This window comes from Moschus berezovskii, chromosome 21, assembly GCF_049115385.1.
Source record: "Moschus berezovskii isolate FMDL1 chromosome 21, NW_MosBer_1.0, whole genome shotgun sequence".
NCBI lineage: Eukaryota > Metazoa > Chordata > Mammalia > Artiodactyla > Moschidae > Moschus > Moschus berezovskii.
In genome coordinates, this window is record NC_142480.1 from 22,649,840 (window position 1) to 22,674,706 (window position 24,867).

A 24,867-nucleotide genomic window follows, 5' to 3' on the forward strand; every position below is an offset into this window, starting at 1 on the left:
TGAACAAAGAGAGGAGGAGGAAGGGGCAGCAGCTGTATTCAGTTCAGTTCAGTTCAGTCGCTCAGTCGTGTCTGACTCTTTGCGACCCCATGAATCGCAGCACACCAGGCCTCCTAGTCCATCACCAACTCCCGGAGTGTTAAATGAGACTAAAGAAATGAATCATCAGAGAGATGAAAAGGGAACCAGAAGAGTGCCCTGAAAGCTAAAGAACTTTTCAAGGAAGTCAGTAATGTCAAATGCTCTTCCAATCCATCCAAAAATAGTTGCCTGAACATTTTTTTACATTTCACTCCATGTGCATATGTCACCAGTAAGTTAAAATTCTGTGTCCTGGTGTTTAAATTTTCACCTTTAAATTTGTACCTCCTACAACCCATACTCTCCCAGCTCACCTGTGGGTATAGTGGAATGAAAGACAATCAGTGTCTGGCTTTGAATCCCAGCTTCTCCAATTATTGACGAGTGACCTTGCCAAGTTGTACTTCACCAGGGTTCAGTTTTTGCATTTTGGGATTAGGATAGCTATCAGTCTCATAGGGTTGCTGTGAAGGTTACATGAGTTAATACAATGAATGTGCCTGAGTCAGTTATTTCTGTGTCGAAACTAAAAACATTGATAGAATGGTGTTGTCCTAAATACCCTTAGCATGTACCAAAACACTTCACTAGCATCATAGTATCCTTAATATCTCCATCATTTAAGGTGGGGAAGAAAATACAAGCACTATTCTGGACTAACATTATGATTTTCCCTCTCAGAAATCACAGATCGTAGATGCAGATAGCTACAACCAAGATGAATGATGCTGGTCTTCCTAAGCCTAAATGGTGACTCCAAAAGAAAAAAAAGGAGTTCTTGTTTTTATGTTACCCTAGGCTGGATGGCATCACCGACTTGATGGACATGAGTTTGAGTGAACTCCGGGAGTTGGTGATGGACAGGGAGGCCTGGCATGCTGTGATTCATGGGGTCGCAAAGAGTCGGACACGACTAAGCGACTGAACTGAACTGAACTGAAGGCAGAAACTCTTGCCTGAAAAATCCCATGGACGGAGGAGCCTGGTAGGCTGCAGTCCATGGGGTCGCTAAGAGTCGGACACGACTGAGCGACTTCACTTTCACTTTTCACTTTTATGCATTGGAGAAGAAAATGGCAGCCCACTCCAGTGTTCTTGCCTGGAGAATCCCAGGGACAGAGGGGCCTGGTGGGCTGCTGTCTATGGGGTTGAATAGGGTCGGACACGACTGAAGCGATTTAGCAGCAGCAGCAGCAGCAGGGCAGAAACTGGCTGAGACTTTGTGAACCACTGATTTAACCTGATTTTTCAATATGAACCTTTGTCTCTGGTCAAGTATGCTGGCTCTTCTGAATCACAGGACCTTTCTACTCATTCTGTTGTTTCTCTACATGATGTTACTCTTACACAAAATGGCTTTGCAGTAGGCTCTCAACCTACGTCCCAGCCTGAGCTGTAGTTTTCATCCTTGGCTTCACATTAGAATTGTCTGGAGAGTTCAGACCAAACCTATGGCTGAATGACACCCAAGACTAATTAAATCAGAATCTCTGGAGGTGGAACCGAAGCACCAGTGTTTTTAAAAATTCCCCAGGTGATTCCATTGATCAGCCAAGCTTAAGATCATTGCCCTAAACTATTCTTTGAGATCTTCTTTGATTCAAGTAGTCTAAATGATTAATCATTCTCCCATTACCACTTAAAATCCATGTGAATCAGCAACTTGCTGATGTATTATTTATGGGGAAAAAAGATCAGTCATTTTTATTTCACTGTAGGCATAATATCTCTCTTACCAGTATAGGCAGTGCTATGCATCTCTGAGGTCTTCTACATATGTTTGCTGGCTGACAACCACATCGGTTTGTTCCAGTCAAACATAAAACTTCTTGTTGAGTATGCACCAATGAACTTGGACTGACACCACACCAAAAGGTTCACAAAGGGACCTCATAAGATGAAATGTCACCACAACGTGTGTCTAACTCAATGACATGCCCTAGTGTTACATTAAACAAATTCCTTTTGTTGCTTCTTTCATAGAAGCCCACAAAGATTCTGAGGTTAGTTTGTTAGACCCTCTGTTGAGGAGTGGGAGATGTTTTAACTTCTTTACATTTAAATTTTTTTGTGTGTAACACTCATAAAAATGTACAGATTTTAAGTATAGAGCTTGACAAATCATTCAAGGTAAACAAACTTGTGTAACCAACACCCTAGTTGATAAATAGAATATTACCAGCAACCTAGAAGCCCCCCTTACTCTTCCCTCCAATTATTACCTCCTTCCTCCCCTACAACAGTAGGGCATTTAACTTTGGCTTTTCCTTTATAGTGGCCAGATCCCCTCAAACTTCTTTTTCAATGAGGTGTGTTTTGCTTGCCCATTAGGAGAACCCTTTTACAATCTGACCAAAGCCAGCAGCTTTTTTTCTATGATTATTTTCCCCATCTGTTTAGAATTCACATCCACATTGTATTGTTGCCTCATCTAATCAAGCGAGAGAATGTCTCAAGAATATGTGCTCCATAAACTACTTAATTTTCTGAAATATTCACTGCCAGGGGCTTAATGAGAAACCACCAAATCTTCTTTGGCTGTAAGTTTCTCTCAGGACCCTTGTTTTTCAAAAGAGTCATGCTGTGCACATGAACTGCTGTGAGTTAACATTTTTTTTCCTTTAATTTTTGCTTAGGTCAGAGTTCCCATCATATTTCTAGTTTTAGTGATATATTTTATTATTTTTCTTCAATTCATGCATTAAGCAACATAACATATTGTAGTGCATATGCTTGTTATAAGTAGAAAAGTTAAAAATAATTGGAGGATAGATCCAGTTTACATGCTAATGCAGAGCAAACATGTCTTGCTGCTGTTTCAGGATTTATATCATGAATCTCTGTGGACTCTTATTGGGGACAACCTGTTATAAAGATGGATCTTCTTGTTGTTGAGTTGCTAAGTTATGTCCAACTCTTTCATGACCCCTTGGACTGTAGCCTGCCAGGTTTCTCTGTCTATTGGATTTCCTGGGCAAGAATACTGAAGTGGGTTGCTATTTCCTTCTTCAGGGGATGAAAACCTGAGATTGAACTTGCATCTTCAGCATGGGAGGTGGATTCTATAGCACTGCACCACATAGGAAGCCCATAAAATGGGTATGCTGCTGCTGTTAAGTTGCTTCAGTCATGTCCGACTCTGTGCGACCCCATAAGACAGCAGTCCACCAGGCTCCCCCATCCCTGGGATTCTATAGACTGCCTTAATAGTAGGATTCAGCTTTGTTTTTATTCTTTGTCATTCTAGTAGGATACTATGGATGCTTAGTCCTTGTTGTTTTTTTTTTAAAAAAAAGAGTTTAAAAAATTTTTGATACTGTCAAAGCAACTGGTCTTGAGAAAAATTATTGGAATAATTCTCAAGTGTTTTTGGAGACTTTAATTTAGGCAAGAAATAAATAGATTCCTTAATTATATGAGAACTTTGAAACTATAATGTAATTTTAAAAAACTCTATACTTATTTCAAGAGCTACATGTAGGCACATTATGGAATATTGATTGTCTACTTTCTGGGTAGACTGTTTTGAGCGCTCTTATTATGTATAATGTATTTAACACAGTGTTTCTATCTCAATGATAGAATATGGGACCTGGGGAAATGCACAGCTTTTCTGTATCCAAGATCAATCTTTTGTTATCTTGAGAGCTTACTGTGGTTTTTGAAAAGTGCAGGATTGTTGCTTGTGTAAATGTACTTCATAGTCACTTAGGAACAGTCCTGAAAAGAACACTGGGTGCGTCTGGGTTATTGCTGAAGGGGGAGCGTCATGTTTTCCATTTTCTCACCCAGCTGTATTCTAATCCAGACAAGTGGAACTGCACAGATAACTGTTGCCAACAGAAAGGTCAAGACAATAGCATCTTCAAACTAGATGTTGGCCTGCCACTGTGTACAATACAGTGCCGGTTGTTGGGTTTCTCCAGGATGTAAATCCAGGAAAGTGATGTTTACGGGATTGCGGAGCATAGCTGTTGTTTGTGTGAGTGTTATGAAGTCAGTGTTGGACGAGAAACCAGAAATTTCTTGAAACAGAAGCAGTGGCTGTCACAGTGGTTCTGTATTCTCTGTCACACTCTTCTCTACCAGCACCTTCTGGTGGATCTTTCTGCGTTGATGGAAAGGTTCTATAATGTGCCATCCATTGCAGCAGCTACTAGCCACAGGTAGACTCTTGGACATTTGAAATGTGGCCAATGGGATTGAATAAATTAATTTTTTATTTTATTTAACTATAATTAATTTATATTTAAATGGTTATATGTGGTTTGTAGCTACTGTATTGGACAGCACCATTTAGGTTATGGGTTTGTGTAAACCAAAAAATAACATTTAAAATGTAAAAGAATGGACCATATTGATCTGTGTATTTATTTTTGAGTGGGAAGATTCTTTTGTGTTAGCCCATCAAAATATTAATAATTCCGTCTAACTTATGGTTCACTTTAAGAGATAAAATTCTTCCTAAACAATATAATGTTGTTGGGCTTAAAATAACAGATATGTATTGTCTCTTAGTTCTGGAGGCTAGAAGTTCAAAATCAAGGTGTCACCAGGGTTAGTTCTTTGTGGGGGTTCTGAGGGAGAATCTAGCCTCCCTCTCCTAGCTTCTGGTAGTTGCTGATAGTGCTAGACTTTCCTTGGCTTAAACAACATACTATTTTAAAATCATTGTAGTGTGGGCATTTCTTAAAGATGAATGTCTGTTGACATGAGAATAAGGAGATGATGAATGGGCATTTCTGTTTTTACAGGAATGACTGTGTTTAGCACACAACAGACAAGAAAGCTAGCACCTAACTGTTAAATATAGATTGTAACATAACTTTTTTCTTGGAAAGTTTGTGTTTGAATTCATAGGTCCCTTTGAGTCACATTCTCACAGCATTTTGATTAATAGCAAAATATTTGACTTTTTTGAGTTCTTAAAATTTTTAATAACCTCTTCTTCTTTGACAATTTGACATGGCCTTTACCGAGTGTCAATCTATCCCATCTTTACCAAAATAATTCCACCATCGTTTGAAGTAAGAAATTATGTTGGTTTTAGGCTACTTCCAGCTTCCTCACCAGGTTTTTGGTTTTCCATATGTGTGTATTATTTGAGAAGAACAATTGAATGTAGCAGCTAGAGAACTGGTCTTTTTGCTTTTGAAGCTTTACTTTGCATTTGCTCAATGAAGATACTGGATTTTAGGTTTGTACAAGTTAAAAAGAACAATTCGAGACCCACTCTGATTCTGTGCCAACAGTTAGTAATTGTCACACCCTCTTTCAGGCTTTCTTCATTGAGAGAAAAAAGGTAGAAACACACTAGAAGTCAAAGACAAGATCTGGCTACAGAGGAGGGAAAAACTGCGAGGGTGCTGGAAATGCACTGTGCAGCACTAAGGTCAAATTCAAGTCAAAGAAATTTGTTTTGGCCAAATGGTAGATATCCAGTAGGTATTTACAGAGGTATCTCTCTGTGGAGGCGGCTGATGAAATTCCTGGTGTTTGAAGTGAGACATTCCTGGCTTAGAATCCTGGTTATGCCACTCTTCATCGTGTGACCTCACACAGAATCCCTAAGGCCTTTGAGCCTTAGTTTCTCCATCTGCAAAACAAGGGTAAAATGCCCACTTTGCAAGGTTAGTAGGATAATGTTTGCAATGTGCTTGGGACTTGATTGGCACTTATTAAATGATGCTTATTATTAGTCCTGCCTAACTGCAATACTTTGGCCACCTCATGCGACGAGTTGACTCACTGGAAAAGACTCTGATGCTGGGAAAGGTTGGGGGCGGGAGGAGAAGGGGACAACGGAGAATGAGATGGCTGGATGGCATCACCGACTCTGTGGACATGAGTTTGAGTGTACTCCGGGAGTTGGTGATGGACAGGGAGGCCTGGCGTGCTGTGATTCATGGGGTCGCGGAGAGTCGGACACGACTGAGCGATTGAACTGAACTGAACCTAGGGCTGTCTTTTTATAAAAGTGCTACCCTTATTCTGTTTAGTTTTACCTTAATGGAATTTGGTGTTTTCAGAGGGTGGGCAAACAATATCCCTTTAATATTAGTGTTGTGGAAACACGTGTTTCAGGAATTTCAGTAGATGTTGCTATTTTCTTTCAAGTCGTCAGTTGCATCTTCTGAAGAACAGGCCCGTAGCAAAACTGTAATTCATTAACTTCCAGAAAAACCTCTTCCTGGGAACTCTGTTAAAGAATAAAAAGAAACATTAATTTTCTAGGACTTTCTATATAAGGGAGACTAAAATGTCCTTATAAACTCCTTGAAGGTAGGGAGGTGATGAACACATCTTAGATGTCGCTTTGTGCCCTGAATCTGGCAGCCATGAAGATGGTTGTTAAAGCCATGTAAATGGCTTTGTAAATGCTTGTTAAATTGTATCAGATTGATATGTTCATGTAAACTTTTTGCTGTAATTGAGCTGTTGAGATTATGGAAATCAACATGGTAACAAATAGCCTCTTATTTTTTATGTTTGTTTCATTGCATGTGTCATATAATTTTGCCAAAAACATAAAATTATACACATGTACAATCTTCCTTGGTGAACATTCTTTTTTATAGTCTCAATAACTTTTATGTGAAATGTAATCTGGTATTACAAATATGAAATGAAGGATGAATACTAATACATATTTGGGTTGGCCAGAAAGTTTTTTCTAGTTTTTCCATTATATAGAAAAACCCAACGAACTTCCTGGCCAACTCAATAGTATTAAATAAATTCTACAAATGAGTTTCCTTTTCCTCCTCTAATTTAGGTGTATAATGATAAGGGCATTGATACTGGTAATTCTGTTTCAGTGGTTCTGGTAAAGTACTCATGCTGCCAAACTATGGCTGATGGTTTTGTAATGATGTCTTGTTGAGCCACTGTTAGTAAACTGCCACTCCTGTGGCAGTCAGAACAAGTAATGCTCGCTTCAGTACTTATTACTACAAAGATGTTCAACTACTGATTGTAGTATACACATAGCACATGTGTAGGGAAGAAAGCCATTGGCCAGGCCATGGTGGAAAAATGCCCTGACTTATGATTAAAATAAAAATATAGACAGTATATTTAACCTAAGTGGTGTGCAGGTTAATAAGAGATATGGTGAAAGACTATAGGACCACATCTTTATATATTATCCTTTTTTTAAAAGTCATTTGTCAGACTCTAGATTGAAAAATATAATTGCTCCTAATTTATATGAGCAAAGAATATTTCTTTTGAATTGTTAGGTACCCTGAGTTTCTTTTGACCCTCACTCAATACAATGAGATCTTGCCACAGGATTTGGATAGCCTTCAAAGTAACAGAAATACTGTATGTCCCAGTTGACTCCTTCTCACTGTGATAGACCATAAACACATAATGGATATTTAATGGGTCCAAAGACTTGGAGTCTTTTGAAACAGAAAAGAAAGGGATTTCTAAACACTAGAATCCTGCACTTAAGGCTGCCTGTTTCTAGTCTCTCTTCACTCAAGTAGAACAATAGTAATTGTGACTTATATAGTAAATATGAAGTACTTTCTAGTTGCCAAAAAGTGTAAGGTGGTTCTGCCTCCTGAAGCAAATTATTAGTATACATCAATATATTCACATATTGCTGTATGTGAATATAGAACTTATTTTCTTCCTCTTAACCTAATCATAATTGTTATGTTTTATTTTTTAAAATAATTGCTATCTTACTATCAACTAGAATGTATGTTACTCCCACTGATCCCTCCATCAAATAACAGAATTAAAGAAAATCTAACCAGGTTTAGAAACAAGAAAGTTAGAGAATTTCATTCCTTTTTCTTTTTTTTTTAACTGTTTGTCTTCTCTAAATGCATATTTGAATTCCAAATGATAGGTTTTAGAGGTCGAAAGGAACTTAAAGATCATCTAGTTCCCTCACCTGTGTTTTTTAGTGGCCTAAAGAGATTCCCTGGTGGTTCAGATGATAAAGAATCTGCTTGCAATGTAGGAGACTCAAGTTTGATCCCTGGGTCAGGATGATACCCTGAGAAGGGAATGGCTACCCACTCCAGTATTCTTGCCTGAAGAATTCTATAGACTGAGGAGCCTGGTGGGGTACAGTCCATGGGGTCACAAGGAATCAGATGTGACTAACACTTTCACTTTCAAAAAGATCATATGAATTTCAGAAAATCATACAGCTAGCTAGTGGCAGACCAGGAATTATAGATTCTGGACCCTTAGTGAATGTTTTCATACCTGTTTGTATTGACCTAAGTGTCACCCTGTTCTGTATGTGACTGTCTAGTGTTTATGCATTTGCAGCCCTCTTTTCAGCAGAGTCCTTCCTTGAACAAGTAAATTGTGTAATTCCCCAATTTTACACATGTGGAAACTGACACTTTAAGAAGTTGTGATTTGTCCAAGGTCACATAGCTTTTTAGTAGCATAATCAGGACAGGAATCTTGATGTCCTGACTTAGTGCCCCGCCCTTTCTGTTGGGTGGCCATCCATCCAGATCCCATTCAGTTTACCCTATATTTGCATATGAAAGTGAAAGTGAAACCTCAGTTGCGTCTGACTCTTTGAGACCCCGTGAACTATGCAGTCCGTGGAATTCTCCAGGCCAGAATACTAGAGTGGGTAGCCATTACATTTTCCAGGGGATCTTTCCAACCCAGGGATCAAACCCAGGTCTCCCACATTGCAGGTGGATTCTTTACCAGCTGAGTCAACAGGGAAGCCCATATATGCATATAAGTGACATCTGTCTATAACCAAGAGGGGTCTTACTGATAATTTCAGCCTTGGAAATCAAACCCTTCAGCTTAAGAAAAGAATCAGTATAACATGGTCATGTGTTCAGGAGTTGATTTTTATCTTTGCTGCAGGTAGCAATGATATACTGGGAAAGCCTGCATATAGTGTCATATGTGCTCTGTTGTATAACCCTAGGTATTCTTGTCAGATTTGCAGTCTTTAAGCTGAATACTCTATTTACAGGGTTGTTGACAGATGTCCTTGGGCAAAGGTTATAAATGGAAAATTCTGTTATTATTCAAAGTCCTAAGTCAGTGCCCCAGTAGAGAAATAAAATTAGAAGGAAGTATCTTTAAGAGAATATCATTATTTTTCTCTGTTTTAAAACCAATCAAACTTAATTTGGAGAATTTAAAAAATATTGAAAAATATAATGAAGAAAATGAAAATCACTAGTAACGTTCCAACCCAGTGATAATCATAGTTATCTTGATTTATTTCTTAATGGTCTTTTCTTTAGTTTGTGTGTTTATTATGATATATATAATCTCATGATATATTTACAAAGTTTTATATTTTAATTATAAGGACATTTCTGTCATTTTCTGAATGTTAATACTACTTTTTAATGTGGGGTTTCACAATTTATTTAATCAATCTCCCATTGTTGGCTCTATGTTCTTCCTAGCTTTTTTACTGTTTACAAAGCACATCATTGTATTAAACAGGAAAATTTCAGAGCCTAGTCAGAGGGAGTGTCTCGTGGGGCAACAGAATTAAGTGGCATGTTGACATGCAGAGGGTTTTTTTTTTTTTTTTTAGTTTTTAAAAATTGCTTCATAACAAGGAAAATCACTTTCTTTACTTTCTGTACACCTGAACATTCTTATTTGTTATATGTGCTTGTTTTCATTTAGATGTTGATGATTGAAAGTGAGAAATTGGAAGGATGGTCCAAAGCTGGCTCACCAGGCCTGGGTCTGTTTATCTACTTTAAAGGATTATTGTGAGGATTAAATGATCTAAAACATGAAAAGTGCATGGACGATGCCTGGTACACGCTATATGCTCAATTAACATAGATTGTTATTTGTTTACTATTTGCTGTATACCTTGGAAAACAGTGATTCGCAGATAAGTGTTTGAGGGAGTGCTATAGGATTCTCTGACCTTGGTCTGCTACTGCTACTGCTAAGTCACTTCAGTCGTGTCCGACTCTGTGTGACCCCATAGACGGAAGCCCACCAGGCTCCCCCGTCCCTGGGATTCTCCAGGCAAGAACACTGGAGTGGGTTGCCATTTCCTTCTCCAATGTGTGAAAGTAAAAAGTGAAAGTGAAGTCGCTCAGTCGTGTCCGACCCTTAGCGACCCCATGGACTAGAGCCTACCAGCCTACAGACCTTGGTCTAGTCTTACTAAATTGTTTTACTGATTATTTTTATTGGTGACTTCTCAGATGATTGTTTCTTCCACTGTACTTCTATAGTATTTTGTTATTTCCTATACTTGTCCTTTTATTTTCTCTTATATATCTTCTTTTTTCTTATGGAAAGATTTTTAAGGGTATCAATGAAATGGAAGACAAATTCAAATGAATGACAAAGATGATGAAGGATCTAGAAGCCATTTCTTTTGGGACAGTGCATTTAGTCTAGAAATAATACATACTGAAGGATTATACCATGAGAGTTAGATTAGGCTTTTGTATAACTCTAGAAGGTATAATTTGGATTTATAGGTAAGAGTTACAAAGTGATTTAACATAAGGAAGGGCTTGTAAACAATGAAAGGAATTCAACAAGAAATAAAGAATTATTTCTTATCACAAGAGATATTCTCAGAAATGTTAGGAAGGAGTTTGAAGACCTATTAGGGTAAGACATCATCCTAGTTGTCCTGGGGATAGCCAAGATGGTTAAGTTCCTCAAGAAAGAAAACAGTTCTCTTCGTAAGGAAAAAAATGCTTACTATGAGATGATGGGTATTAACTGAACTTATTGTGGTAATCATTTCATGATATATACATATATCAAATCATTATGTTGTATACCTTAAACTAATGCAATGTTACCTGTCAACTTGGGAGAGAAAAGGAAAGAAAATATAAGATACAGAACATGATAAGGGGAATAGAAAGACTATTTTCAGTAGAGATCAGAAGAGTTTACCTTTGTTTCTGGGCTTTCGGGGGCATTATGAGGGCATGACTTTTGAGCTGATTTTTGAAAGAGATGCAAATTGCAGCATGAGAGGAGATGGGGCATTCGGAAGGGTGTCAGCTTCTCCAGCATGAATTCTCCTCTCATGGTGTTTAATGAAGTCAGTACTTTTTTAGTTAAAACAGATTGCATGCTGGAATCCGTGTATTGCTTAATCATTATGTGCCTCTCTCACTTTTTTTTTTTAAATTTTATTTGTTTATATTTGGCAGTTCTGGGTCTTTGTTGCTGTGTGGGCTTTTCTCCAATTGTGGCAAGTGGGGGCTACTCTCTCGTTGTGGTACATGGGCTTCTCAATGCAGTGGGTCTCTCTTGTTGTGGAGCACGGGCTCAATAGTTGTGGCTCTGAGGCTTAGCTGCTCCATGGCATGTGGAATCCTCCTGGATTAGGGGGAAAATGTCAGTAAAATTAGGAACACTGAATTAATTGAGCTCACATTCACACAACTTACCCCAAGGTAAAAATCATACCCCATTATGTAATCAGCCAAAAGAAAGGACCAAATAACAGAAGACATGATCAATCTCTCCAATAAGGATATCATGGACATCAAAGCTAATCTTCAATAATTTTGTTGAGCTGTATCTGAGAGCAAGTGAGGTTATTAAACTTTTTGCCCAGCACAAGGAGTCTGGGGTTCTGAAAAAGTTTGAAAATCACTTTTAAAGGGCATGTGGCCACCTGCTATGCCCTTTGGGTGTTTATTGAAGTCACTAAGGTTAAAAGACCTTGGCCAGGATACTTTTTGCAGAGAAATGTTTATTTGGCCCTTTCATATGCTTCAGACTGTCCTGTCCTCATTTAACAATGGACTTCAGTTCTATAACACCACAACAGCTCTCTAAATTTTCCCTTTATGAGAGGAACTAATAAAAGGATGAAGCTGTTAGTGCTTATAGTAGTTAGGACATTTTCTCTCTTCAAGGTGTGGAACATATTTTTTCTACTAATTTATATATGGAAAGCTTCTGTGTAGTGTTGCTGGGCCTGCCGGAAATGCTGCCATGTAATAACACCAAGAAGAAGACCTTAGAAAAAGCATCAGAGCTCTGAACATTTTTCCTTGACAGTTTTTTTTTAGTCCCCCAAATTGAGCCAACATGCCTGGTAACGAAACTTAAGGGCTGGCAGATCTACTTTAGTGTGCAGCGTCTTTTTATTCAAGAGGTCAAGGGAAAGTGGTGCTCCACACTGCGTCAGTGGCCTCACCTGTCATGCAGAGACGGCGGTTATGCTCGGCGTCCTTTGTTTCTAACTCTGATGAAAAAAGAGAGGACTTAAAATCGGCATTGCTTTCTCAGAGAACTAAAGGCAGTATTGGTGAAGTCCTTTTTAGTCATTTAAAAACATTTGTCATTAGGCTTCCCTGGTGGCTCAGTAGTAAAGAATCTGCCTGCCAATGCAGGAGACACAGGTTTGACCCCTGGTCCAGGAAGATCCCACATGATGAGAAGCAGCTAAGCCTGTGTGCCACAACTAATAAGCCTGTCTTCTAGAGCTCGAGACTTGCAACTAACGAGCCCACGTGACACAACTACTGAAGCTTGCGCGCCGAGCCTGCGTTCTGCAACAAGAAGCTGCTATAATGAGAAGCCTGTTTACTGGAACAAAGAGTAGCCCCAGCTCACTGAAACTAGAGAAAACCCCACACACCAATGAAGGCCCAACACATCTAAAAATAAATAATAAATATACATATATAATTTTATTTATTTATTTATATAAATAAATTTACATTACACACACACACACACACACACATACTTTCTGTAACACAAAGGCTTCCTAGGTGGATTATGGGTAAAGAATCCTACTGCAATGCAGGAGTCGCAGGAGACACTGGTTCGATCTCTGGATCGGGAAGATCCCCTGGAGGAGGGCCTGGCAACCCACTCCAGTATTCTTGCCTGGAGAACTCCATGGACAGAGAAGCTTGGCGGGCTACAGTCCATAGGATTGCAAAGAGTCCAATATGACTGAAGTGACCGAGCACGCAGGTAACACATCTTATAATAACTTTTCAAGACATTTTCTTTCCAAAGATATTAAATGCATGTAAAATATATGTTGTTGTTTAGTTGCTAAGTCATGTCTGATTCTTTTGTGACTATATGGACTATAGCCCGCCAGGCTTCTTTCTCCTTGGGATTTCCCAGGCAAGAATACTGAAGGGTGGCCATTTCCTTCTCTGGGGATCTTCCTGACCCAGGAATTCAACCCATATCTCCTGCATTGGTAGGCAGATTCTTTACCACTGAGCAACTTGGGAAGTCCATGCTTCTTATCCAAAGGTCTAAAGCCCGGATGTTTAAAAGACAGATTGATTGAACTTGGAGGTGGTAGATGAGGTAATAATTTGCTCCGTTAACTTTTATGTAAAAATTCTAAGTTATTAGAAGAAGGGAAAATGTATCTTTATTCTGATTCATTTCATAGCCAGTTTGTTTATAGAAAAACTTTCTTGAAATTTTGAGTAATTAAATTTACAAGGTGTAAAAACATCTATTATTATATTTTTGTGGTTAAATTTTAATCTAATTCTTATAGCTTACAGAAGTGTGTTCTTCATTGGGTAGAGTCATGGAGATGTTTCTATTTTGTTTTCTACTTTCTTAATTTTGTATTTTTACTTTTGGCTGCACCAAGAGTCTTGGTGGATCTTAGTTCCTCAACCAGGGATTGAACCCATACCCTCAGCAGTGAAAGTGCAAGGTCCTCTTAATGACTGGACCACCAGGGAATTCTAAAGTCTCAACACTGAATCTCCTTCTATTAGTTAATGTATTGGAAGTAATACATTCTTCAGTAATAGTAATACTCCTTCTATGACTTAGAGTATTAGTGTGTTATGACTACTTAAGCAAGAGTAAGCTCATCCTCTTTTTCCCCCTTGGGTCAATGGCCCTTCTTGAGCTTGAACCCCACTTTTGAGGATGTGGGCCTTTTGTGTGTCAGCCATGGCAACAGAGCTGTTCTGACAGTGAGTAGCCTGTCTAACAGCTAACAAGATGGTAACTTACCTTGTTCTTTCTAGACATCTCTTGCAGATCTCAATATTCCAGAGGGAGAAAAGATGTTTTTCTAAACAGGATAAGAGTACATATGGTGGAGCAGGGCCTTCTCCAAGCCTCTGAATCACCCAGGCTGGTTCTGAATATATTCAGTAATCTATTCTGTTTGGAAAGGAGAGATTCTAAATGATCATTTTTGCTCTTTTGAAAAAGATAAATTGCTCAAGAAGTTAGTGATAAAACCAGTATGGTGCTTTAACATTTATTTTAGCTAAATACATTCTTTACCATTGTTAATTAAGGTTGTGTTGCATTTCACGTGGATTTTGCCTCTCAAGTCCCGTAAATGTAATACCTAAATAACTCCCTGAGAAGCATTCTTACCCTCAACCTTCACATTCTACTTACTCTTCACCCACTTGCTTTGATAGTGGCCCCCCACTTGCCACAGAGGCCTCCTCTCTTCTGCTAAACCCTACCCTCAAGAAGGACCTAAGACTAGGATAACCATGTACTTTATCAAGATTGCTAAGGCAGAGTTTTAAATCATTACTGTAGGACAAGAGGTGTCAACTGGCACTGTCTAGGAACTTAACTCTTACCCTGTGTGAGAACAATGCACAATGAGTTCTACACACTTGATAATACCTTACAAATGTGCCTCTCAGTGAGCTCTTTGCATTCTAATAGAGCTCAAATCTTGAAGTTAAAAGAGCATCTAATGGTGGATTTTCAGATATCAATTTCTAGGTAAGGAGACTATTAAAAGTCAAAGAATAAGTAGGAAATTGTGTGTGTGTTAGTCGTTCAGTCATGTCCGACTCTGAGACCCCGTGGATTGTAGCCCACCAGACTCCTCTGTCCATGGGATTCTCCAGGCAAGAATACTGGAGTGGGTTGCCATCTCCTTCTCCAGGGGATCTTCCCAACCCAGGGATCGAACCCAGGTCTTCTGTATTGCAGGCAGATGCTTTACTCTCTGAGCTACTAGGAAGCTACTAGAGAAGTAGGAAATTACTCTGCTTACATTCAAGGCTGGCTTTATTGGCTCCTTAGTAGTTGTCTCAATCCTTATCCTCAAAATAAGAAAAATAAATTGGACTGTCATCAATAATAGGATGGATAAATTAATTGTATATATGGCCTTTTGGCGGGGGGGGGGGGTGGAATCCACAAAACATTAGTCATTTTGTAGTTAAAAATGTTTGTTAATTTAGTAAAACATATGTACTATCTTTAGTGACTGAATCTTCCCTCCAAGATGCCAAGCATAAAAATTATATATTTGGTGTGTTTTATGTGTTCATCGCTATTTCCTTTTGCTTTGTTATCCTGTATTTTTATCTTGAGATTGCTCCTTGTATTTCAGCATTTAAGAAGGAGATGGCAGTATTGAGCCTTAGCTCTTTCTTAACACTGTTTGAAAGAGTTTAAAATTCTTCCTAAGAAGTATCACTTTAGCTAAATTCAGTTTCATCTCTCGGGATTTCATTTTCTACCCACACTCCCCTTTGTAATTCCATATGGAGAATGAAAGAGTGCTGTAATATATATTATATTAGGTCTGCCATACAAAGATACTATTAAATTACTTATTCTCATTTCTGCACATCTAAGAACGCCGATTTATGGGACACATAGAAACAATCCTCTTCCGAAATAAAATGAGGGCCAGCTCTTAAGTGCAAATATGTTTACAATGTGCCTGTTTTCCTAAGGCTTTGACAGGAAGAATTAACTTTACATTTCCAGAACACAAAACTTTTGCTGAGCCACATCTTATGGTAAATAAACTGCTCTCTGTGAGCAAATTTTTCACTGTTTCTTTCTTTAGGGCAGTAGGCTACTGCTAAGAAAATGACTTTTTTTTTCAGGGCTGATGCCCTATAAAAAAGTTTAGATGATGAGAGGAATTATTTGCTTAGTTTCCATTCACATCCACTGTTTTGCCTGCATTCCAGGTTTCAAAAGGATGATTCATATACCTTTTAGCTCTATGTTGAAAAATAAAATGAATGACAGTGCCCTTTGTCAATATCAAAAGCAATTTAACAGTGCATTTTCAGGTTATAAACTATGAGAAAGATAGAATGCTACCACATAAAACTGGAATAAGTTGTTTTTAAAAGTATAAGCCAAGATTAGCAAACTAAGCTGCCATGTCAACGGATCTGAAACAGCAGTTGGAATGGCACCCAATACTACCAGTTATATTTTGAAAAGCTGTCCTGCCATGCTTAAAATATGTAAAAGCAATATTTTAACACAGAGATTATGTGGTTTTCTTTGAAATCTGGGCAATTAAGCCACATGCAAAAAGATGTGTAATTGTTGTTTGATTATCATTGATAGTGGGATTTTCTTTTGTGCCTTAATTTTTATATGCTTAAAATTATTGTTGAAATGTTACGTGACGAATAATTTATGGATATAACTAAGCCAACAAGCCTATTTGGTTTCCATTATAAGTGAAGGACCCAACAACAACATCTTCATTTCATATTGTTCCGATAAATTTAATGACATTATTATTTTTTTGAACCAAAAGGAAATTTCTTCTCAGCTGGATTCTTTCACTGTAGGTTTTAATCGCAAACTTTGAAAATGAGAACACAGCTATTATTTTTTATTAAAAGGATATGTTCTGGTTAGTTTGGAAAGGTCTGCTGAGTAAAGACTTCCAATAACATGTCTAAGGACTTAAAATGTAATGCTAAAGTTAGAGGATGTAACATATATCTTTAGTACCAATGTGTCTTGTGTTTTTTAAGATGTACAATGCAGTGAATGCATAAGCCTAGTAAGGGAGTTTATATTAATACTACCCTCAGAACTCCAATTAAGGGTAGCCTACTTAAAGATTTACTCTTGAGAGTCCCTTGTACTGCAAGGAGATCCAACCAGTCCATTCTAAGGGAGATCGATCCTGGGTGTTCATTGGAAGGACTGATGCTAAAGCTGAAACTGCAATACTTTGGCCACCTCATGCATCGAGCTGACTCACCGGAAAAGACTCTGATGCTGGGAAAGGTTGGGGGCGGGAGGAGAAGGAGACGACAGAGAATGAGATGGCTGGATGGCATCACCGACTCTGTGGACATGAGTTTGAGTGTACTCTGGGAGTTGGTGATGGACAGGGAGGCCTGGCGTGCTGTGATTCATGGGGTCGCGGAGAGTCGGACACAACTGAGCGACTGAACTGAACTTAAAGATTTGCTACTTTGGATGGGCTAAGATCTATACATTCAGTACCAAGCCCATCCTGTGAGGTGGGTAGAAGTGAGAGACTGTATCATGTGTGTCATGATACTTGAAACACAGTGTCTTAAGTCATGATACTTGAAACACAGTGTCTTAAGCATAACATGTGATCACTTAATGGTTTCTGGCTGTTTTAAATTTTATGACTATTCTTGCTCAAAAATTTCAACTCTTTTTTTTTAAAGCAGCTCATCCTTTAAAAAAAATCCTTTTGAACTTTCGTATCTTTTGTGTTAGCATAGGATCATTTTTCTAGACAAGTTCTATTTTAAATAAATAAATCTATGATATGAATTTCATTAAAATGTATTTCTACTACATGTATTTTTATGTTTTAATTTTTTTTGGTCTGTACTTCATGGTTTACAGGATCTTAGTTTTCCCAGCAGGGATTGAACCCTCTGTAATGAGAGTGAGGAGTCCTCACTACTGGACCATGAGGGAATTCCTTTATATTTTAATTCTTCATGTATTTATTAAGTAGAAGAAACACTTGAAATCTTTAAATATTTTAGTTGAAATGCTGATTAGCTACAATTACAATATCTGAAACGTTCATTGGTTTTTAGGTCAATTAGAATGTGCTTTATACTTGCTATATATGATATAATGGTATGCCATGAAGCAATTCACTGGAATTGATGTTTCAGTCGTGCTTTAGTTGTCTCACCAGTATTGTAATCTTTTAAATCTCTTTAAGACTAAATGCTGTTATCAGCAGAATCTCCTTAACTTTTCCTAGCAAACTGAATAGGTACAATGTTGTTGTTGTTCTTTAGTCGCTAAGTTGTGTCCAGCTCTTTTGAAACCCAATGGACTGTAGCCCACCAGGCTCCTCTGTCCATGGGACTTCGCAGGCAAGAATACTGGTGTAGGTTGCCATTTCTTTCCTCAGGGAATCTTCCCAGCCCAGGAATCGAACCTGCATCTCCTGCATTGCAGGCAGATTCTTTTCTGAGCTATCAGGGAAGCCCTAAGTGTCTTTTACATCCATGAAATTCTCCAGGCCAGAATACTGGAGTGGGTAGCCTTTCCCTTCTCCAGAGGATCTTCCCAACCCAGGGGTTGAACCCAGGTCTCCCGCATTGCAGGAGAATTCTTTACCAACTGAGCCACCAGGGACCCAAGAATACTGGAGTGGGTAGCCTATCCCTTTTCCAGCAGATCTTCCCGACCCAGGAATCAAACCGGGGTCTCCGGCATGGCAGGCAGATTCTTTACCAGCTGAGCTACCAGGGAAGCCCAAATAGATACAATATCAAAGTCAAATACACTCTCTTAACCCTAGATGGATCTCTAAGAGGAACGCGTAGTGTTAGGAAAATGCTATGCACTGAATTGTTAGTGTTTCTACATAAGATGAAGCAGCCCTGAGGAGAGCCTTTCAGTACTTTGAAGTTATATAGTAATGCAATTAAGAAATTGATGCATGTTCTACTTTTCCCACCAGTCCTTCTGGTATCTTCCATGCTAGGGCAGGCCTTATATCCTTTGCTTGTGATGTGTAATCCTTATTTAAAATAATCCTCTTGATCTTTATTTATTCAAATGTTCATCAGATTCTTCTATAAACTAGTGATGCAGAGAGGAAAACTAAAAATGGCCCTGTCCTGTTTTCAATACTCTGTACAATTTTTGGCAGACTTCAGTGGGGCCTTGGCAGTGCTGCCCTCACAGACATGTACTTCATTATGGTGTGTAAAGAGCCACCTCTCTTAGCCAGGCTTGTCAGGATATAGCCCAAGGGAGAAGACGCCAGAGAGTCTAGGACACTTGGTCTTAAAGAAACTCTCCTTGATTGAGTGGTCAGGGTCCATATATTAGCCAAAGACTTGATGATATGCTGGTATCTGGCCATCCCGCATTTGGAGCAGAATATTATTCTGGATAGAAACATCATTATTTCAGTCTCTTTGGAGCCAGAACAGTTGTTATCTTCAGATGAAGTGTGTATTGTGTTTAGATATGTACTCAGAATAACTCACTTGACATAATTTTACCAGAATACTGTAGAAACTTGATTTGGATACAAAGGAGAAAGCATCAAAATTCAGTTTTTCTGAAAACAAAAGTGAAAATCAACAATACCCCCTACAATAAAATGACATTGTGTTTAAGTTGTCCCACACTTCCTCACAGCTACTTCCTTTCATATGTGGCTAATTAGAATGAAATTTTGTGATATATTGATAATGTAAAATTAAACAGATTGTTTACTCACTCTTAAAAATAGCATGTTTTATTAGAACAACCTCAGAGGGCCATTAAAGAAAATGATTTAAGTATTACGCAGCAACAAATAATAGTGTCTAGTAAAATTGGCTTTATTTTTTTTACCTTCTAATATACTTGGTCTATTTAGAAAACAAATGTATTTAATTGTTTCCATCTCTTAAATATGTCTGGTGAGTTCACTTTTTAGTTTCTGTACAAATAAATTGGTCCTAGTTGCATTGCTTTCTTTCAAACATCATTTCAAATTAGGGCTTAATGTGGTTTGAACATTTTGCCAGAATAGTCATCCTTCTTTTGTCTGAGGGTGGTTGATTACATCTATCTTTTCCCACTTACAAATGCCAATATATTTGGAAGAATGCAAACTCAACCCAGAGACCATTTGTCATCACACACGAACTGTAGCTATGTTTTATTATCATACATAGGAGGAAATACAAACAGTAAAGAGTCCGAGGAAAAATGTAATGTCAAGACATGCTAAATATTTTTATTCCATCACCATGTTCAACCTATTTTTCTCTACCACTTTTAATGCTTAAGTCCCTGGATTATTAAAATATATATAAATACCTTTTCGTGTTGGATTCAAAAATAGTTTTCAGGTATCTTAGTAGCAGATATTCAAGCAGGTATAAAATATATTTAATGGAAGAGGAAAGTTTAGCATTATTATTTCAAAACAAAAGCTTCGATAATTATATATTGAATTGGTATTCTCCAAGTAGCTAGAAAAAAGGCTGTGAGGAAAGAAGGCAATGACAATGATAAAATAACATACAATTGGTTTGTGCCTGCGTATATTCCGGGTGCCATGTCTGTATTTTCCCAGTTTGTATACACTCTCTCTCACTGTTTTATTGTCACAAGGAATGGAACTACAGAGTAGAAAGAAACTAGAAATATTTAGTCAGTTCCACCCCAAATCTATCCCTCAAAAAGGTAGAGATGTTTGTGTGATAGGGAAAAAAAGGTGTGTTTTTAAGCACCATGTAGTAGGAAACTCGGAGAAGGCAATGGCAAGCCACTCCAGTACTCTTGCCTAGAAAATCCCATGGACAGAGGAGCCTGGTAGGCTGGACCCCATGGGGTCGCTACTAGTCAGACACAACTGAGAGACTTCACTTTCACTTTTCACTTTCACACATTGGAGAAGGAAATGGCAACCCACTCCAGTGTTCTTGCCTGGAGAATCCCAGGGACGGCGGAGCCTGGTTGGCTGCCGTCTATGGGGTCGCACAGAGTAAGACACGACTGAAGCGACTTAGCAGCAGCAGCAGTAGGAAACTAGTAGACAGCCATAGTGAACATAGGAGCATGGTGAATGATTTCAGCCTCCTGCTGAACTTTCTTTTGGTCTGTTGAAATTTGACCTACAATACTTTGGCCACCTCATGCGACGAGTTGACTCACTGGAAAAGACTCTGATGCTGGGAAGGGTTGGGGGCGGGAGGAGAAGGGGACGACAGAGAATGAGATGGCTGGATGGCATCACCGACTCTGTGGACATGAGTTTGAGTGAACTCCGGGAGTTGGTGATGGACAGGGAGGCCTGGCGTGCTGTGATTCATGGGGTCGCGGAGAGTCGGACACGACTGAGCGACTGAACTGAACTGAACTGACTGAAGTGTCTATGGAAACCCTCAGAGTCACTTTACGAAGCTTTCTTAGGGTGACTTGACACTCTAGAAACTAAGACTCCTTGGTGATTTTAGCCCTCATAACATCAAGGCAGAACCACTTGTTGGGTGTTATCTCTTTGCATCTATCCCTGTGTTTTTGTTTCCGTTTTTTAATCATAATAAAGTAGAAGGAACTTACGTTAATTAGAGTATAATCTAAGATGCTATAACAAAGAAACTTTAAAATACAGAGACTCAAAAAGGAAGGCATACAGGAGTTTCTGTTCTGTAAGGTCAAGGAATATAGGTTACTTCATTTTCCCCTGGTTTCCTTAGAATATGATCACTGTCTGCACAGTAAAAGCATGATTACCAGCACTATCTTCATCCCAGCCTGAACTGGTGATGGGGTGGTCATAAGTAAGGAGAAGAAGCAACTTCCTTAATAAAGATATGACCTGAAATTACTTACATTACTTCCTTTCACATCCCATTGACTGGAACTTAGTCATATGGCCACTCCTAGCTGCAAAAGACTCTGGGAAGTGTAGTTGGAAATAGGCAATTATGTGTCCAGCTAAAAGTAAGTGGTAATGGTGGGGTTTTCTATTACCAAAAGGAAAGAAGAGTATATAGAATGAGTATTGGCGTGGTCTCTGTTAGAATGGTCTCTGACAGTTTTGATCTTCTCTAATTCAGATTTCTGATTTTCTTTATTTCTTCTCCTCTTTACTTTTCTCTCTCCCTCTTTATTCTTTTTCTTCTTTGCTTATTGCTTCCTTTCCCTTATTTTAATCTACAGTAATGATAATGCCAATATTCAATGTAAATAGCTAGTGTTCATGAGTAGCCTGTGCTCTGTAGGAAGTTGGTAGAAAAGAAAATAATTGAAAGAGAGAGAAAAAGGGCAGGAGAGAGAGAAGAAAAAGAGGAAGAAAGATGGAAGAAAAGAGAAAAAGAAATGAAAAGAAAATGAAGTAAATGAAATGAGAATGTAAGCCTTAGGAAAGCTGGAATTTTTGTCTGTTTTGTTCACAGTTATGTCTCTACCTTATAGAATATTGCCCAGCTCATTGTTAGTGCTCAAAAAAGTTTGTTAAATGAACAAATGAATGGGTTTATTTTTCCATCTCAGGATTTGTCTTCAGACTTCCAACTTATCCAACATATGCACTAGTTTTCCATTTGAAAAATCTTTCCTGAGTGCAGTGTAGTAGGAATTTGCTGTCTGCAAATTCAACTTAGTATTGTCTTAAACTGCCACATAATAGTCAGACTTCACTTTGTTTTAGTTTGAATTTCATCTTTGAATAAGATTATAATTAGTTGTTTCTCTAAGGGATAGTTGACATAGAATTATTTTGTAAAAGAGAAAATGTACAGGAGGCAACCTATACCTTTTCTTTGATGGGAAGGTGATTGGTAAAACTTGGGTTTCCAGCCCTCTTTTCAAGCAGAGCAGATTCACTCATATCAAATGATAAGCAGATTGGGTTCTTTAATAAATTTTCTTGAAAAAAAGGGGTCTTATTCTAACAAAAGTGTAGAGTTCTTCCGCTGAACCCAACTTCCTTAATTTATAGTTGAAAACATAGAGGCCTAGAGAGAATTAATTTTTCAGAGATTTCTAAAGCAGAGCCTGGTCCATAATTCAAGTCTCCTTACTCCTGGGCTGGATATCTTCCCACTGTGCATGTACTGGCTCCAAAGTATCCTTATATCAGTGATTTAGTGACTTTGTTCAAAAAGTGAGTAGTTATCTTTTTTTGGAATTATATGATGAAGTTTGGCATAAAATAGGAAACCAAGTTCTTCCAATAGTTATTGTCTCATAAAAACCAGATAACATGTATGATAAATATTGGTTCAAACAGGTTATTCCTCTATTGTATTATATTATCAATTATTATTATTATTGATGAATGAGAATGAAGCATTTTCATTGTCATGGCTTTAACTGACAATTTTAAAAAATATTTATTTCATTTGGCTGCACCAGGTCTTAGCTGTGGCAAGCAGAATCTCCCATCTTCATTGCAGCATGAGGGGTCTTTTAGTTGTGGCATTGCCTGGCAGTTATTGAGTGCAGTATGGTGAGTCCCTTATATCACTGAATCATGGTTCTGTAGAGGTTGTGTGGGTGGAAATGACCCAGGCCCAGCATAGGGACTGACCTCCAGAGAAATGAATGACCCCATCACTTTCTCTTCTGAACTCTTCAACCCAGGAAGCAGCTACCTTCCTTGTGTCTTTATCACAGAAAATGATCTCCACATCCTGTGATTTGGGTCCTAAGAAATAAAAGATGAAGACTCCTTCATGCTTTGAAGGCCCTGTGTTTTAGTTGCTAAGTCATGTCTGACTCTTTTGTGACCCAATGGACTGTGACCTAGCAGGGTCCTTTGTCCATGGGATTTTCCAGGCAAAAATACTGGAGTGAGTTGCCATTTCCTTCTCCAGGGAATCTTTCTGACGCAGGGATCAAACTCGTGTCACCTGCATTACAGGTGGGATTCTTTACCACTGATCCACCTGGGAAGCCCCTTGAAGGTCCTGCATGTGCCGTATTTTGAATGGATGAGCTTAATACTTCAGAATTGAATGATGCTCACCTGTTCTCTTTGAGCTTATTAGGTAATTTTGGCATTAAATAAATGTGAAAGTTACCTTCATCCTACTATTTACTATCTTATTTTGCATTTAATAAAGCAATTTCTCTAGGGACTAGTTTTCTGGCTAACTAATGCCTTTGCAAACCAATATAACCTCTTAACATAAAACATAAGTAATAGAACTTCAGAGGAAATGAGCTCTTGAATTCCCTGGAGCATAATTAGAAAGTCTGAAATAGTGTTCACAAACTATTGTTTTACAGCAATTTTACTTTTTTTTTTCACAAGTGTGAAAATGTTATTTATGGAAAGCACAGGTCAACTTAAAGTCAGAAGTGCTGGTTCTTGTAATATGATGTTATAAAGAAACCTCATAAGATATTTAATAAAATTGTAATAGTTTACTTTCATTATATACATTTAAGCTGTTTTGGTTTTAGACATGCAGTGTTAATTTTCACATATCTGTGAGAAATAGAACTAGAAAAATATTATTTATCAAATTTCTGTTTTTATTTTCTTTTATAAAGACCTCAGATTATGAAAAAGAGTCAATTCTATGGCAGTTTTGCAATGTGAAAAAAATTGTGATGCACCAAAGGTATAATCCTTATTGTTATTTCCCACTCTGAGAGATGCCTCAGGAACCATGACAAAATCCAGGCTGAAAAAAACCAAGTGGAAAGTTGGTGAGAAATAGAGCTAAGGCTAGCATATGAGTTTCCTAACTATGTGGCATTGTTTACTTTCACAACCACTCTTTATGATAGGTAAAGATAAAATGATTTTTCAAAAAGCCAAAGTTGCATTTATGTATCTTGGCTTCATATTTCACATTCTAATGACTAACAGATCATATTTCACTGGAGCAAAAAATGAAGGGAATGCCACAAATCTGACCCATGTTCCTATGTACCTAGAGGTTTTTCCCTCCCCTCCTTCTTTTCTGTTCTTTCTCCTTTCCTTCTTTTCCTTAGTCCTTTCTTTTTTCTGTTTAACCAGAGATTTATTGCTTAATTGAAGCAGAGTTAGTTGTTATGGCAATCTTTCTTCCCAAAGGAAGATAGAATAATTCACACCATTGTAATTTCTAT

General features: G+C 38.1%; 1 protein-coding gene across 2 annotated transcripts in view; it reads left to right on the top strand.

Annotated features, from left to right (window-relative positions):
• Positions 1-24,867, top strand: part of SLC25A21 (solute carrier family 25 member 21) — a 542,462-nt gene that overhangs the window by 27,790 nt on the left and 489,805 nt on the right. The gene's annotated exons all lie outside the window — the stretch shown is intronic.